The following is a 17,504-nucleotide window of genomic DNA, read 5'->3' as shown; positions in this document are numbered from 1 at the left end:
TTCCAGTCATTCTTGTTCATTTTTGGTATTTAACTGACTTGGTTTCTCCTTTGATTAGTTTTTCCTTTAGTGTAATACCTCTCTCTGCTAATTTTCATTGTTGTGTTTCATTTCCTCCTCATGGAATATTTTGCCGAGGATGTTCTATAGTGCCAGCTTTCTAGCTGTAAATTCTTTCAACTTTTTTTTTAATCATGGAAGGTTTTTATTTCATCATCAAATCTAAAGCTTAATTTTACTAGATATAAGATTCTTGGTTGACATCCATTTTCTTTCAGAGCTTGGTATATGTTGTTCCAGTATATTCTAGCTTTCAGGGTCTGGGTTGAAAACTTTGCAGATATCTTAATAGATTTCCCCCTATATATATCTGATTCCTTTCTATTATGACTTCTAAGATTCTCTCCTTGTTCTGTATGCTAGACATTTTTATTATAAAATATGCCTTGGTGTGGATCTGATGTGTTTTGGTACATTTTGTGTCCTGTAAGCCTCTTGTATTTGATTTTCCAATTCATTCTTCACGTTCAGAAAATTTTCTGATATATTTCTTTGAACAGATTGCTCATTCCCTGGGTTTGGAACTCTATGCCTTCCTCCCTCCCAATAATTCTTAAATTTGGTCTTTTTATGTTATCCCATATTTCTTGAATGTTCTGCTCATGGTTTTCCTACCATCTTCACTGTGTGATCTACATTATTCTCAAGATTATATATTTTGTCTTCATTGTCTGAGGTCCTGTTTTCTAAGTGGTCTAATCTGTTGGTGATGCTTTCTATTGAGCTTTTAATTTAGTTTATTGTTTCTTTCATTTCAGAGATTTCTGGGTTTTTTTTCCAGAACCTCCACCTTCTTATTGAAGTAACTTTTTGCTTCCTGTATTTGCTTACGTAGCTCTTTATCGAAATGATCTTTTGCTGCCTGTATTTGTTCTCTGCTATCATCCTTTAATTCATAGAACATTTTAAATATGTACATTCTGAACTCCTTCTCTGTAATTTCTTCTGTTGTGCTGGTCATGGATTCTAATAAATATAGGATCTTGATTTCTTTGGGGCACCTTTTTTTCCCGTTTTTTCATGCTGTTCGTGTGTCCTTCTTTCTAGCACTGAGGATCCACGGCATTACTGTTTTTTACAGTTTAGGAGTATAGTGCCCCTGCAGAGTTCTAATACCTCTCCTGCCCAGCCCAAGCTGGGAGTTGCCACAACAAAAGATGGCCACCATGGAGGCGGCTGCTTTCAGAGATGTAGTGTCAGGTTGGGTGGGAGGTGCCCAGGGAGGTGGTGTTGGGCGATGTTGGTGTTTAAAGATGCAGTGAGGACCCAGTGTGGGCTCTGTGCTGGCTCAACAGGGCTGTCCTGGGCCTGCCTGTGCTCCACTCAGGCTGGCGGGGTCGGAGGGGGGCATGTCCTGGGCCTGCCTGGGCTCCGTGGATGTCGGCCTTTTTCATAACTCTTAGAGAAGCTTTTATATATAGTCCATCTATTTCTGTGAGCTCCTTGAGGACCGTATATTATTCATCTGGGTCCCAGAATGCAAAATAGGTTCTAGGCCATACATTGGTAGGTCAATAAATGACATCTGGCTGAGGTCTGTGTGCCTGCCTTGACTATTTTCTGTGTTCTTTCTTTATACGAACACTCAGGTTTTCCTCTCCCAAGTACTTGAGGTATTTGAAGTATTAGCCATAATGATTGTACTCATTTATATTCTGTTAAGAGTTCCCCTTACTCCACACCAACACAAACTCTAATTCACCCCTTTCTAACAGGATTGGTGACATAATTATTGGAAATTTTGGTTGAAGAGTCCAGAGTCCAATTAAATCAACATGTACCAGCCAGTACTCTGTGCTAAGAATCCCTCCAAATCCTCCAACCACACAAGCAAACTTTAGAAGACAATATGGAAAGGTCAAAGGGCATAGTCCTTTCAAAATACAGTCAAAATACACCAGTCAAATACAGCGTTGACCTCTCATAATCCAAATCCTCCAAATCCCTATAACTAATCTTTATGGACACATACAGATTTTAGACTTATCTTTTCTGGCCTTTACTATGAGACTATTTCCATACTGCTTTAGAGTATAGTCTGCATCAAACTGGTTGTTTGAAATCCCAATTGTGCCATTTACTAGCTGTGTTTGTAAGTAAAGTGTTATAGAACTTCTCTTTCCCTTGGTTGTTGCTTCTAGAAAATGGAGATAACAGTACAGACACCTCATAGCATGTTGTAAACATTAAACATCTTCACAGACATATGAAATAATGCAGACAAATCACTTAGCACACAGTAGTCACCCACTAAATGTTAGCTAGAGTAGACCCCCCCACACTCCTTTATTAAGAGTAGTTTGGTTTTGTATTGATGCACATTATACATATCTTTCCACACTTTCATACATTAAAACAGGCAATTAAAGCTCTGACATTTGTTTGATGTAGTTCATGGGACCCCTACACCTTCTTTAAGATTGACACATACTATTTGTACATATTTATGTGATGCATGTGTATAATTCAATTTGTGTGTACAATGTATGATTACCAAATCAGGGTAATTATCATTTTCATCTCCTGGAATGTTTATCATTTCTATGTGTTGGGAATCTTTAAACTTCCTAGTTATTTTGATATATGTGATAAATTGTTATAGGCTATAATCATCTTACACGTAAGTGAGAACAAATGAGTGAGAATGTGCACTATTTGTCTTTCTGTGCCTGGCTAATCTTACCAAACATAATATCTGTGTTCCATCTGTGTGGTTGCAAATGACAGGATTTCATACTTTTTGTGGCTGAATAATATTTCACTGTGGGTATACACATTTTCTTTATGTAGTCATCAGACACTTTGATTGATTATTGTGAATAGTGCTACAATAAATGTGGGAATGCAGATATCTATGACATAATGATTTCATTTCCTTTAGATATATGTAACACACACACACACACACACAGAGTAGTGGAATTGAGGATCATTTGGCAGTTTTATTTTTAGTTTTCTGAGGAATATTCATAATCATTAGCCATAATGATTGTACTCATTTATATTCTGTTAAGAGTTCCCCTTACTCCACACCCTTATCAGCATTTGTTATATTTTATCTTTTTGGATGCTAACTGGGGTGAAATGATGTCTCACTATGGTTTTGATCTGATCACTAATGATGTTAAACATTTTTCATATACTTCTTGGCCATTTGTATGTCTTCTTTTTAAATTATTTTTATTTTTGTAGTTGTAGATCGATGCATACATTTATTTTATTTCTTCATTTTTATGTGGTGCTGAGGATCAAATCATTGCCTCACACATACTAGGCAAGCGCTCTGCCACTGAGCTACAGCCCCAGCCCCTGTATGTCTTTTTTTGAGAAATTTTTATTTGGATCATCCACCCATTTTTAAAATTTGATTTCTTTATTTTTTGTGAGGCTGGGCTGTTGAGTTTCTTCATTTCCTTATACGTTCTGGATATTAATCCCTGGTCAGATGTGTGGGGTGCAAATATTTTCTCCCATTCTGCAACCTGTCTCTTCACTCCACTGATTGCTTCATTCGCTTGTAGAAGCTAGAGTAGAAGCCCTTAATAAAAGGCCCCCACTCACCAGAATCACCTTTGTAGCCAGTACTTTCTGTCCCACCCCCACAAGATGCTGACCAATGCCCCATGGTGCTAAATGCTCATATCTAAGCTGCCTCAACCTTCTGCTCTCTGCATGAGAGCTGTGTGCTTACCAAGAATCCAGCAGACTTGTCACCAAAACATTTAAGTCAATTTTATTTATTATTTAAATTGAATTGGTAAATTTACATATAATTTAAATATGCTATACAGTGACTAAATATGAATATAAAAGATTTGTTTCTGTGAAATTTGATTGATAAAGATGAAATGTTAAAAAAAGAAAAAAGTTACTGTTGGTTTAGGTTTGGATGGCACAGCTGTAAAAAAATGAGAGAAAAATTATAAAAATTAGAGCTGTTGTGCTTCAGCTTTGCAGTTTCTATGCCATCATATGACTCAAATGGGAAAGTGTAGAAAATGCCTTGAAGATACAGTACAAGCAAGACAAAGAACAAAAACTCCCACTGGCAGATCCAAAGGCAAAGAAAAAGTATTTCCCACAACAAAAGTTTAGAAATGACATGACATTACATATTTCAAGTCCAATTGTTTAAGGTACACATGCATGAAGTTTTCCCCAGCTTTCTCAACTAACCAATTACTCATCAGAATCACACCTCCAACACTGTCTATTCTTTATTATATCAGACTCCAAGTCCACATGACAGGCTTAAATTTTTCCAAACATATGGTTGCTAAAGTTATACTGCTGAAGTCAATCCAACCTGACTCAGTCGTGTCACATGTCAGCCATTTCCAAGAATCTATTCCATGTTCAAAAGATGAAGCCATGCACAATACCAGATTTTAAAAGGATTGTACAAATATCATTATCATATGCAGAACTTCTATAACTCAAGAAGAAAAAGTCACTTATTTTAATACAAAACAAACCAAGAACAAAAACAGAAAATTCACAGATAGCTAAAAAACATGGAAATATGCCCAACCTCCCCTAGAGGTAAGTACAAATTAACAATGGGTTAGCATTTATTGCCCATTAGATTGAAAAATGTTTAAATAACTGTTATCATCTGGTTTGGGAAGCTAGGGGAATCAAATTGTTGCCAGTAATTTTCCCCTAGGTAGTAGAAGCAATAAGTTCATACACATAATACAGTTTTAGGTGTTAGGTTCTTCAATATTTTCAGGCACAGCTGAAAAAAATTAAAATACCCCCTCAGAAAGAAGAAACTTTATTGAACTTCAAACACGATTCTGAAACTAAAATTCCAGAAACATTTTGAGCAATGGCAGCATCACTAAGTTCTCTTCACTCTCTGAAAAGAACTGTTTTGAAGGACATTAGTGACTTGTACCAGGGTTAATCATGCCCCTCCTCCAGGTCTGCAGTCCCACCTCAGATGGCAGAGCGGTACCCATGTCCCTGCAGACCTGGCACTGGGCAGCCCCACAGCTGAACAGCCAGCATCGCTCTTCTCCTCAACTTCTGGTTCTTTCCCATGCTCTCTCTACAAAGCCTAGGCTGCACTTGGAGGGACGGTTTGCCTCTCACATACTTTGATCGGGACATTGCTATGTCTCCAACCTTTCATGCTTGAAGCAGACTTGCTGGTATTTGAGCCCTTATGACACCCAGAACCTGAAGTAAAATAGAAACCCAGCCCCTCAGAGGACCCCTGAGCCAAGGACATAGCGTTCTATCTATACAATGAAATGCGGATTTCCCAATAAAAGGCAAAATGCTTGACTTCAGGAGGTTGAATAGGATGGAAAATAATTCCAGCTGGTTAAATTTATGGCATTGAAAAAAGCCCTGTCTGGGGATATTTCTTGTGTCTGAGCCCAAGATGTTGTCACCTTGCCATGGATTGTTAAAATGCTCATTCAGTGTGCTCCCATCCTCAAAGCTGTGCCCTGAAACATCCTAAATTGGTCAGTAAACACAGAAGTTTGGTCTTTCTGCCTCCTCTTCTAATATTAAGAATACTTTTGCTGAATTAGTGCCAGGGCAAAATGTCCAAGAGGCCATATTTAGTTAAAAAAAAAATTGGCTGGACACTGTGATTGCATGTTAAGATCTTGAAAGAAATGTCAATAATCCTCCTTTGTGTTCCATATTTGAAAGAGGAATGCCATAAAACATAAGCCAACCAGGCTTTGATGGCCTAATAATGTAGGCTGTGGAGTGAGACTTCTGGTTTCCCACCCTCGTACCATTGCTTACCAGCTATGTGCCAATGTCAGTCTCCTGATATCTCTGTCCCTCTAATTCCCTGTCTAAAACACAGGGGGACTAACAGAGCTCATGTGTGATAGTCAGCTTTCCATTACTGTAACAAATATCTGAGACGATCAGTTAAAGAGAAAAGGTTTGTTTCGGCTCACACTTATGAAGATTTTAGTCCATGATCAGTTGGTTCTATTGTTTCCAGCTCGTGGCAACACATGGCAAGAGCACAGAGCAGAGCAAAACTGTTCACCTTGTGGCCAGGAAGAGGGAAAGAGGAAGAGGAAGAGTCTGGGGCCCACGAGCTCCTTCAAGGACATGTGGACGAAGATTGGAAGACTTCCCACGAGGCTTTGCCTCTTAAGAGTTCCACCACCTCTCAGGAGCACCAGGCTGGGACCAAGCCTTCAACACATGGGCCTTCAGGGAACACAAGATTCAAGCTATAACATCACCCACCGCATAGGGTCAGCACAAGGGGGCAACTGAGTTAACACATTTAAAGTGCTGCCCCTGTGATAAAGACCCAAATGTTGGTTATTACTACTAGAAGTGAGTGAAGACCGAGGAGATGTTGAAGGGCCTGAATGTCTGTCACAACCCACACTGAAGGCATCTATTCAAATACTCTGCCCAAGGTGTCTTTGTCATTTCATCTATTTGGTCATTTCCATCTGGCACTTACCACAAACCCCTCTGTGACAGGAGTTTTAAGTCCTCCTATAGATACCCAGGGCTAAGCTGGCCACAGGAAACACCTACTCTCTGGTTCATGCACCCACTCACTTGTTGGCTCACTTGCTAAGTATTCATGTTGTGCCAGACAATCTTCGAGGTTCTTCAAAACACAAACCCGACCCTGAAGAAACTCAATTAGTGAAGACTGAGGAAGAGAGCCATCATAACTCACCCTAAGTCCTGTGTGGCAGATTTCACTCCAGCCTCACTCCAGATGGGGGCATGGCCTCAAAACCTTTGACATTCCTCCCATCAAGATGGGGAAGGAGACAAGCTCCCTTTGAATGTGAGCTCATAGTTTATAACTGCTTTGACCAATAGAATATGGCAGAGGCACCATGTGACTTTGAAGGCCAGGAAATAAAAGGTTGAACATCTTCTACCTGATTCTCACTGACTGCCCTCCTTTCCTCTGAGAACGCTTCCTCTAGAAGCCACTCCCACCATGTCCTATTGAAACTATTGACTCATAGAACCCTTGAGCATGATAAAGTGACTATTGTTTTATGCCACTAAGCGTAGGGTCTTTTGTCATCAGTAATGAAGAACAACAAATCCCTATAAGAATAGGGACTACTTATGACAGTCCCTGGGCAATAGGGGGCTGGAGCCAACAAAGAGTGACATCCCTCAAAGATCATAAGTGCTATAACCCTTTTAAATTTTTGCCCCATTTATTAAGTTTATGATACCTTCATTTATTCAACTTTTGACAAATATATATTGAGTGCTAGTATACAACAGGCGCTATTTTAGTATTGGATAAAAGCCTCTGCCCTCAAGGAGTTTACCATTCAGTGGAGAGAACAGACAATAAGTGGGACAAGTAAAACATAAACCCTGTTGGATAGGGACTGAGTACGGGAAGAAAAACAAAAGCTGAGACAGGGGGTTTGAAGTATCAGAGGTGAGGACACAGATGATTCTAGGCTTCCCTGCCCACCCCCAACCAAGACCTCTCTGCCCTCTGGATCAGGCACATCATGGTTTTACTAGATTTTAGAGACAGTGACCAAGAAAATCCTCCTGGAGAAGGAGGCTTGAAGAAAGTCCTGGTGGAAAGGCCTGGGAGGGAAAACACCAGGCCCATCTGGCTGTCCCCTCCTCAGCACTCTCCCCATGCCAGCTGCTCACACACGGTCTCCCGACAAACCTCAGGACCATGCTCAGGGTCGAGGAGCTTGGGCTTCTCTAGAGCATCTAGTAGCAGTCTGCTCATTCCCCTAAAGCACTGTTTGGCAATGCGGAACAAAAGCAAAGCAGAGGATCACACCTTTCAACCTGCTAGTGCTTATCTTGGAATGTAATCCAAGCAAATGATACAACAGAGGAAATACACCATTTGGACAAATTATAGCAGGATTACTCATAATAGTAGAATAAAACCTGTAAACTTTAACTGTGAAACAATTAAAAGAGTATCATAATAATACCTAACATTTTATGAGCACTTACTATATGCCAGGCACCAGGCCAAGCACTTTGCTGGATTTACCTATTTAACCCTCAAAGAAATCATATCAGGTAGCTGTGGTATCCCTGTTTCTTTATAGATCAAGAGGCTTTCAGGGGCTGGGACTGTGCCTCAGTGGCAGAGCGCTTGCTTAGCATGTGTGAGGCACTGGGTTTGATCCTTAGCACCGCATAAAAATTTTTTTTAAAAAAAGGCATTCTGTTCATCTACAAGTACAAAAAAAAATTTTTTTTAAAGAAGCTTGTTCAAGGTCATATAATGAGGAAGTAACCAGTGACCACTATTTTATACCCTCTGCTTAATTTGTGTCATGCCTTTACTGTGGCTATTTGGTCTTGGGTGAGTTCCTTTTACTTCCCTAAACTTCAGACCATCACCTATAAAAATGGGAACAAGAGAAGAATCAAAGGATTGACAAAGATTAAATGTAAAATGTGTGAACGCAATAAAGTAAACCATAGAAGTGTTATCCAAATGAAAAGTATTTATAGCCCCTCAAATGAAAACTCTGAATATCTTATATGGTAGGCCTCACTGTAACCTATTTTACATGTCAAGATGGAGGGTTGAATTTCTACCTTTTATGCAACAGGGGATTAACATTGTTTTTAATCAGGGTATTACAAGGGAATCTGTGTTTTAAATGTTGTTTTATGGTCTAATAATAGAAAATTATCTTAGGGTTATAAAATTGGAAATGTATTTAACTCCAGATTCTCAGGCCTTATGGACTCTCTAGTAAAACCATGATGTGCCTGATCCAGAGGGCAGAGAGGTCTTGGTTGGGGGTGGGCAGGGAGGCCTAGAATCATCTGTGTCCTTAACTTACTGACTTTCTGTAGGGTCCTCATTCCCAAACAGCCCAGGGGACTAGGATCTTGCCAAGAAGAAAGCAGAGACTCCAGAATACAAGAAGAGGTGGGGTGTTCTGAAGGCAGAGATGACTCTCACTTCTCTATCACTGTTGGCCTAAGGAGGGTTGTTAGTGCTGCCAGGTTCCAGGGCCTAGCACTATCAAATCCCAGGCAATTACATAATTGGTTCCTCCAAACAAGAACAAGCACAGCCCCAGATTCCCATCCTAATGAACTTGGCTGAATAACAAAAGACAGAGGTCCATACAACCCAAAGTATCACCCAGATCTAGCAGTCAATTCTCTTTTGCTCCAGAGTAAAATGAGGAAACTCAGTCCTTGAATTACCCCTATCTACTCTTCAGCCATAAAGCATCCAGGGAAGAAGAAAGTAACTACTACTTCCTTTCCATACCTTAGTTGTGTTAGAGGTACTTCACTATAACAAAATACCTAACATAATCAACTTAAAAAGAGAAAAAGTTTTGAAGTTCCTAGGATATGATTAGTTGGCCTTGTTGCTTTGGTCCTGTGACAAGGCAGCACATCATGCCAGAAGGATATAAGGGAGTAAAACTGTTCACCTCATAATGAGAAAGAGAGCAGGGTCCCACAAAACCCTTCAAGGGCACTCCCACAATGACCTAAAGACCTTCCACTGGCCCCGCTCCTTAAAGATTCCACCAACTCCCAGTAGCACCATCCTGGGGACCAAGCCTTTAGCTCATGGGCTTTCTGGGGAAATTCAAGCAGCATTAGTCTTCTAATGGATTTTCCCATTTTGTTTCAATTGGTTTTGTACTTCTCTGCAAACTCTTGTCCACCACTCCCTTCACCTTCCCAGTGTTGGGATGGTGGAGAACACAGTTAACAGAAGCCTCATAACAATACCATGAGGTTGTTACTATCCCCATTTTATAAGTGAGTGAACTGAAGTTCAAAGTAGCTAAATAATGTGCCCAGGTGCACCCATTTAATAAGTTGTTGAACTGGATTTAAACCCAGGTCTTTTAGCTCCAGACTCTTAAGGTAAACCCACATCCCACCCTCCTAATCAATGAGATAGATAATTCAATCCAACTGTATAAAATCTGTTTGGCATGCTGTGTCACCTTGCCTCTATCTGATCTAGGCTCCACAGACATGAAGGTCATTCAGAAACCAGACAGGTCTGGTCTTCTTGCTCTTCCCCTTCCCCCACACAGCACATCCCTTGGTAAAAAGGGCCCTCAGCCCTGGAAAGTGGCCATCAAGCCCTTTTAGAACACCAGCATGAGGTTGGCATCAGAGGCCTGAGTTCTTGGGACTGGCATTCATGGTCCTGACCACAATCCTCAGGAAAAGAAGAGAGTAATTAGAGGGTAGAACCCACAGACAAAACTTGAGTCCCATTCCCAAAATAGCCTCTAAAATGAAAGATCTTCCTGGGACTTCAGTGACAGCACTTGAGCTCAACTCCTCCACTCAACCCCCATGTCCCTTATAATAAGTCCCGGAGGCAACCTGAGCATGGAGCTGCAGCAAAGGTGCCACCATGAGCACAGTTGTTTCCAGCCAGCCACAAATGCTCATGAGCCCTGCTATATGCTTGATTAGAGACATGAGGTGGTACTACCATGGCCTTGCCTTGAGAATCTCACAGCATGGTGATAACACACAGTAAGAAACAAAGACAGGGCCAGATGCTCTAAACCAAGTGAACTTTATCTCAAGAATGCAATCCATCTGACTCGATTGCTACAAATCAATGTATTTCCCCAAAATAACTGGCTAAAGCAGGAGCAGGCAAACTGTGGCCTGTGGCCCATCTTGTCTGTTTTTGTAAGTAAAGTTTTTTGGAAAACATCCATGCCCATTCATTTGCATATTCTTTATGGCTATTTTCATATTAGTGGCAAAGTTGAATTCTTGTGACAAGGATGGTACAGCCTGCTAACTCGACAATATTTACCATCTGTCTCTTTAAAAAAAAAAAAAATCACCCACCTCTAAACTATTGGGAGAGAATCCTTTCATTCATAAAACAACAGCAACTCCAGCTCCCTCTACTTTCTGCCTCTCTATCCTATAGACTATGTTGGGAGACAGATAAGCATTAGAACCTTAGACCATTAGGGCTAGCAGACCAGGCCACTGCTTCTCCTGAAGAAAACAGTCCAAGTATGACTTCTCTTCCTCCTTCCCACTAGTCTCACCCCCAGGCAGAAGCTTCAGGGCTCTATGGAAGAATCTGGCACAGGAATTTTACTAAAGCTCTCATAATAAATTCTTAGAAGAAGGAAAACTAGCTCCATACCTCTATGTGCCTCTTCCAAACCCTATTGTTCCAGAAAAGGAGAACCCTGGAGATTACTGGAAAAGAAAAAGGTCTTAAACCAATTAAGTAAGCATCCATTTTAGCAAACTAGAAAAGGAAAAGCAACTAAACCCAAAGCAAGCAAAAGAAATAATAAAGATAATAAACCAATAAAATTAAAAACAGAAAAATAACCAAAAAAATTCAATGAAACCAACAGCTGGCTCTTTGGAAGGACAATAAAATTGACAAACTCTAGCCAGATTAATCAAGAGTAAAAGAGAAGATGCAAATTATAAATATCAGGAATGAAAAAGGATTCCCAAAGAAAGACATTAAAAGGATAACAAGTACATATTCTGAACATTTATAAACATTCTCTTTTAGATAAAATTACTCAAAAAATACAAACTATTGAAAATCACTCAAGAAGAAATAGATTATATAGATAGTCCTTTATTTATTAAATAATTTGTTGTTAAAATCATCCCACAATAAAATAAAATCTTCAAACTCAGATGGGAAATTCTACCAAAACTTAGGGGATAAATAATAACAACTTTATACAAACTCTTCCAGAAAATAGAAGGGAACACTTTCCAACTCATAAGACTACCAATACTCTGTCATGAAAATTAAGAAATTACAAGAAAACTATATCAATATCCTTCATAAACACAGACACCATAAATCTAAATCTAAAAAACAATTTAAGCAAGCTGAATCCACCCAATACATAAAAATATTAAGAATATATCATGGGCTGGGGATGTGGCTCAAGTGGTAGCACGCTCGCCAAGCATGTGTGAGGTACTGGGTTCAATTCTCAGCACCACATAAAAATGAAATAAAGATATTGTGTCCACCTAAAAAACTAAAAAATAAATATTTTAAAAAATATATCATAATGACCAAGTAGAGTTTATCTAGGAATTTAGGGCTGTTAAACATTTGACAAGAAGTCAATGTAAGTCAGCATATCAATAAATTAAAGCAGGGTCAGCAAACTATAACTGAGCAAAGTAAGACTCAAAGGCCAAATCCAATCTGTAGCATATTTTTGTAAATAAAGATGACTAGAATACAGCCATACCTATTCATTTGTATTTTGTCTAAGGCTGTTTTCATACTACAGTGGAGAAGTTAAGACATTGAGTAGAAGAGATCTGTGAAAATTAAGTAGAGAGTTGAACAGAGATGGTACCTCCCACATATGTTAAAATATTTACTATGTGTGGCAATTATGATTTATTTTTATCTCCCACATTTGACAGCAAATGTGTGGGAGTTTCCCCCTCACATCAAACAAGTCTCTAAGACTCCAGACACCAAATGGGAATCCTACAATTCAATTCAATTCAATTATGACACCATCTACTAGCAGTTAGCACTAGGTTCTACAAGTTAAGAGTTCAGTTTCATAAGACTATACCCACTTCAGATGCGAATCCCAAATCATGAGTCTCCCATATTTCTGACTGACCACTATAAATTATGGATTCCCCAAACCCTCTCCTTTGGTTCAATAATTTGCTAGAATAGCTTATAAAACTAAGCAACCCTCTTTACTTACATTTGTAGGTTTATTATAAAGGATACAACTGAGCAAAGGCCAAATGAATGAGATGAATAGGATGCATATGAGATATGCATATGAGAAGGGGTGTGTAGCTTCTGTGCCCTCTCCAGGCATAATACCTTGCAGCTTCTCAGTGTGCTTGCTTATCAACTTAAAAATCTCAGAACCTTCACTTAGGGTTCTTTGTAGTGGTTCCATTAAATCAGAATAATTAATTAAACAATTAGCCATTGGTTACTAACTCAGTCTTCAGCCCCTCTTCTCTTCCTGGAGGATATGGGGTAGGCCCAAAGTTCCAAATTTCTAATTATATGGCTGGTTCCTCAGACAACCAGGCCCCAACCTAAAGCTATGTAGGGGTCCTCCAAGTGTTACTTCACCAATAAAAGCTCAAATACATACATATACATCACAATATCACACTGGCCTTTTAGGAAAACTCATAGAAGAAAAAAAAATGTATGCTCTTCTCAAAGGTAAAAAAAGTACTTGGAAAAAATCATTATTCATTCATGATTAAAGAACAAACAAAAGGGGCCAGGGATGTAGCCTGGTGGCAGATTATGTACTTAGCATGTGCAAGGCTCTCAGTTCAATTCCCAGTACCAAAACCAAAAAGAAAACAAACAAACCTGAGAAAAGTAGGAATAGAAGCAAACTTCCTCAATCTGGTAAAGCACATTTATAAAAACTCCACATAAAGATCTAAGACTAAATGCCTGCCCCTAATATTTGAAGTAAGGCAATAATGTGTTTTCATTGTTCCAATTTAACTTTATACTAGGAGTTGTAGCCAGCACAGTAAAGCAAGAAAAATAAAAACAAATCAAAGATATTGGATTGGAAAAAATATAACTCTTTATTCAAAGATGACATAATTATCTGTGATTAAAATCTCCAAGAATCTACAAAAAAGCTACTAGAGCTAATACAGTTTGGAAAAGTCACAAGATATGAGATCAATAAATAAAAATAAATTAAGAAAAATATGAAATAACTGCTCATGGAAATAATTTGCAGATAGATAAGGGCTGAAAACTATTCTAAACTATTCTCTGTATGCATTTTATTTATTGGCTAACTATAGTTAGATACTATTTATATTAGATCCCCATATTTTGTAGATACATATTTTGTTCCTCTTTAAATTCTTAAAAAAATCCACAAAAATAATAAATCAATTGTATTATAAGTACTAGCAACAAACAACTATAAAATAGAATTTTATCAAAATTACAATTTAAAATCATACTGAAATATGAACTAAATAGCTATAAATCTGACAAAATACATTCAGTATTTATAAGCTAAAACCTACAAATCATTGATGAAGAAATCAAAGAAGACCTAAATAAGTGGAGCGATATGGGTTGGTGATTTACTGGAAGACCCAATATTAGTATGTCAATTCTCTGCAATTTAACCTATTGATTCAATGCAGTACCAATGAGGGTTTTGGTTTGGCTTTGTTTGCAGTAATGTGGATTAAATCCAAGGCCTCACACAGGCTATGTAAGCACTCTACTACTGAGCTATGCCTCTAGCCTTATTTCTTTTATTTTGAGGAAGGGTTTCACTAAGTTGCCCAGGCCAACCTAGAACCTGCAGTCCCTCCTGCCTCAGCCTTCCTAGTAGCTGGGATTACCCATGTGTGCATTTGGGAGTAGCTGGGATTTCAGTTTCCAGCTAAATAAAGTATTTTATGTAGAATTTTATGCCAAGGACAACAAGAAGATTCTAAAATTTATATAAAAGGCAAAAGATCTGGAAAAGCCAAAACAATTTTTGAAAAGGAAGAAGTAAGCTAAAGAACTCAACTTTTTTTGTTTCAAAATTTATTCTAAAGGTACAATAATCAAGACAGTATTGATGGAAGGATACACACATAAATCAATGAAAGAAAATACTCAGAAACACACCCCCTCATACATGTTCAATTGACTTTGAACAAATGTACAAAGATAATTTAACAGGGGAAGGAGAGTCTTTCACTATGGTGAACAATTGGACATTCCTATGCAAAAACAAAACAAAACAACTTTCGCACCTTGTACCATGTAGAAATTTTAACTGAAAATATATCAGACCTAAATATAAAATCTAAAACTATAAAACATCTCAAAGAAAGCACTGGAAAAAACCCTAAGGACTTCATATTACATAAATATTTCTTAGATTCAACACCAAAAGCATAATTTATTTTCTAAAATTGATAAATTGGATTTCCTCAAAATTAGAGCCTCCTGCTCTGCAACAATAGATATTGTTAAGAGAATAAAGACAAGCCACAGACAGCAGAAAATATTTGCCAACCATGCACCTGATAAGAGACTCATGTCTAAAATATAAAAATCACAGATTTGCATTTCACTTGTGATGGTGCTTACATTTCAAGTTGTGATGGTGCTGAATTTTGTCAAAACTCAGGATCATGCACTAAAATAAGTGGATTTAACTCCATATAAATTATGCCACCATTTAAAAAAAGAGATAAAGAATCTTTAAAAATTGTATTGTGATGAAGCATTAAAAAGAAAAGTTACTGTGTACCTACATGAATAACTATTACTTGCCAAGCAATGGAATCAACAGGTAGTAAGAACTGACAAACTTATCAGAATAGAACACAAGCTTTTTAGAAGTAGGAAACATTGGAGGACTGACACAAGAGCAAGAGATGAGCCACTGAGTACTGAATATTCAGTTCTTCAAATTTCCAGTTAACTTTCAGAAAAGGATGCTCAACTTTTATCAATATTGTTTACTTACAGAAAAACCAGAACCATAAGTTGAACCTAAAGGAAATGTAGATAAACCCTTGCAGACGTCAGTATCTCTCAGAACCATTCTCTCAGTTCTAAAGGAGCTAAAAAATGTCAAAATCATGGGCACATACAAAATTAGCCAAGGAAAACAAAGATAATAGTTTGATCTTACTTTGGACTATTGATGCAAAAAATCCAGACAAAATATTAGAAAATCAAAGCCAGCAGTGTTCTTTTATTTTTTTTTAACTACATATCATGAGCAAATGTATCTCAGGAATGCAAGGATGGGTCAACATTCAAAAATCCCCAACACAGATTATAAAAAACAGCATTTTGTTTTGCAATCATGTGTAACTTTGACAAATAAACACAGTTGGGATCTTTATATTCTGGTTGCAACAATGATGAAGAAACTGGTATGTAACATTATGAATAAAGGCATGTTACAATTTAGAAAATTTTCTTAAATTGTGTATACTAAAAAGAAGTGTTTCCTCAAAAACTATAAAGTCATATGACTCTTACAGCCTGTGGTAATTTGGAACCAAGAAAACATGGGGTTTTTAATTAATTTTTTCCTCTGCAGCTAAACTGATTAGTTTCTGTTAACTTTGAAGAATCATTCCTGATACACAAATCAAAGAAATAATTACATAGTAAAAAAAAAAAAAAATCAATTGATTCCCAACTTTGGCTGCCCTCTGAGTCACCTGGGGATGATTGTAAAACCAGAGACTCCCTGACTCCACTGATGTAGACCAGGTGGGGACTGGGAAGGCAAGGATTATTTTTCAAACAATGATACTATAGGGATTTTGTTACCAGTCATTTCTAGAACCACTACTACGAGGAAATAAAGGCATTTGGCATGCCCCCCCCCATAGAAGTTTTCTCAATGTAATTATAAATATAAATTTTAGCATAAAAACTTAAATAAAAGTTAACATTTTATAATAATATTTGATTTATCACCTTAAGAAGAATTTTACAGGGACTAATTGCTGCAGAATTTCAGGATGGGGAGATCAGAGGCAGCCTCCATTTGGGGGAGTGCCTGACAGATGATTTGGTACCCAACTCAGTCCCTGCAAACATCAAAGGATACAATTTGTCAAAGAGGCAAGTGATTAATAATCCAGGAGAGAATGAATTCATAGTCAAAGTCAAAGAGACAGGACAGTATAAACTGGGTGAGGGACAGATCTTGTTGCTGTGGGACCCAGCAGTGTCGGGGAGACTGCTATGAGACTGGCCTTGGAATCAGATTATGGAGCCCCCTGAAGTTCAGGTTAAGTTCTTCTGTGAGAAAGAGCCACCAGAGGTTTTTGAAGGTGGAGTGACACAGCCTATCCTCTAAGATGAACAAAGCAATCAAGTGTACAATGAGTGTGGTCCAAAGACAGGTCATGGTTAATAGTCCAAGTGTGAGCTAGTGAAGGTCTGTCAGGAAGAACAGCAATATGAAGTAAAGCCCAGGGTTTCTTCGGGATAAACAATACCCACAGCTGAGGAGCTGAGTCTCTGGGCAGCTGCAACAAGCAGCCTGAAACATCACAGGTTGGAACTCCGTTGGGTGCTACCTACCAGCAGTGACTGTATTAACTGCACCATGCCCACCACAAATCACTGCTGAAACAACACAGCTTTTGGTAGTAATCAAAGGCAAACTGCAAGTGAGGACTGTGTTCCCACAGACTCCCACAGACACATTCCAACAACCTGCTGCCTCCTCCTCACCATGCTAATTTCCACAAGGAAATGATCTCTGGACACACACAGGAAAATAGCAAATGGAAACTTAAACCTGGATAATGGGATAATGGAAAAGATTAGGAACAGATTAATTTTAGCTATGTTCTATGATCAGAGATGGTACTTAGCTGAAAAGATGCAAAAGCTCAGGAAAAAAGTGATATGAGGTTATACCTAGCCCTAGGTAAGACATAACCGAGGAAGTGAGGTA

The 17,504-nt window shown here is 38.3% G+C and overlaps 1 long non-coding RNA gene across 1 annotated transcript in view; it reads right to left on the bottom strand.

Moving 5' to 3' along the window:
• Positions 1-17,504, bottom strand: part of LOC125613562 — a 43,996-nt gene that overhangs the window by 20,158 nt on the left and 6,334 nt on the right. The window lies entirely within an intron of this gene.

Source organism: Marmota marmota, unplaced genomic scaffold (assembly GCF_001458135.2).
Source record: "Marmota marmota marmota unplaced genomic scaffold, marMar, whole genome shotgun sequence".
In the NCBI taxonomy this organism is placed as follows: Eukaryota; Metazoa; Chordata; class Mammalia; order Rodentia; family Sciuridae; genus Marmota; species Marmota marmota.
This window is presented reverse-complemented; position numbering and strand designations above follow the sequence as displayed.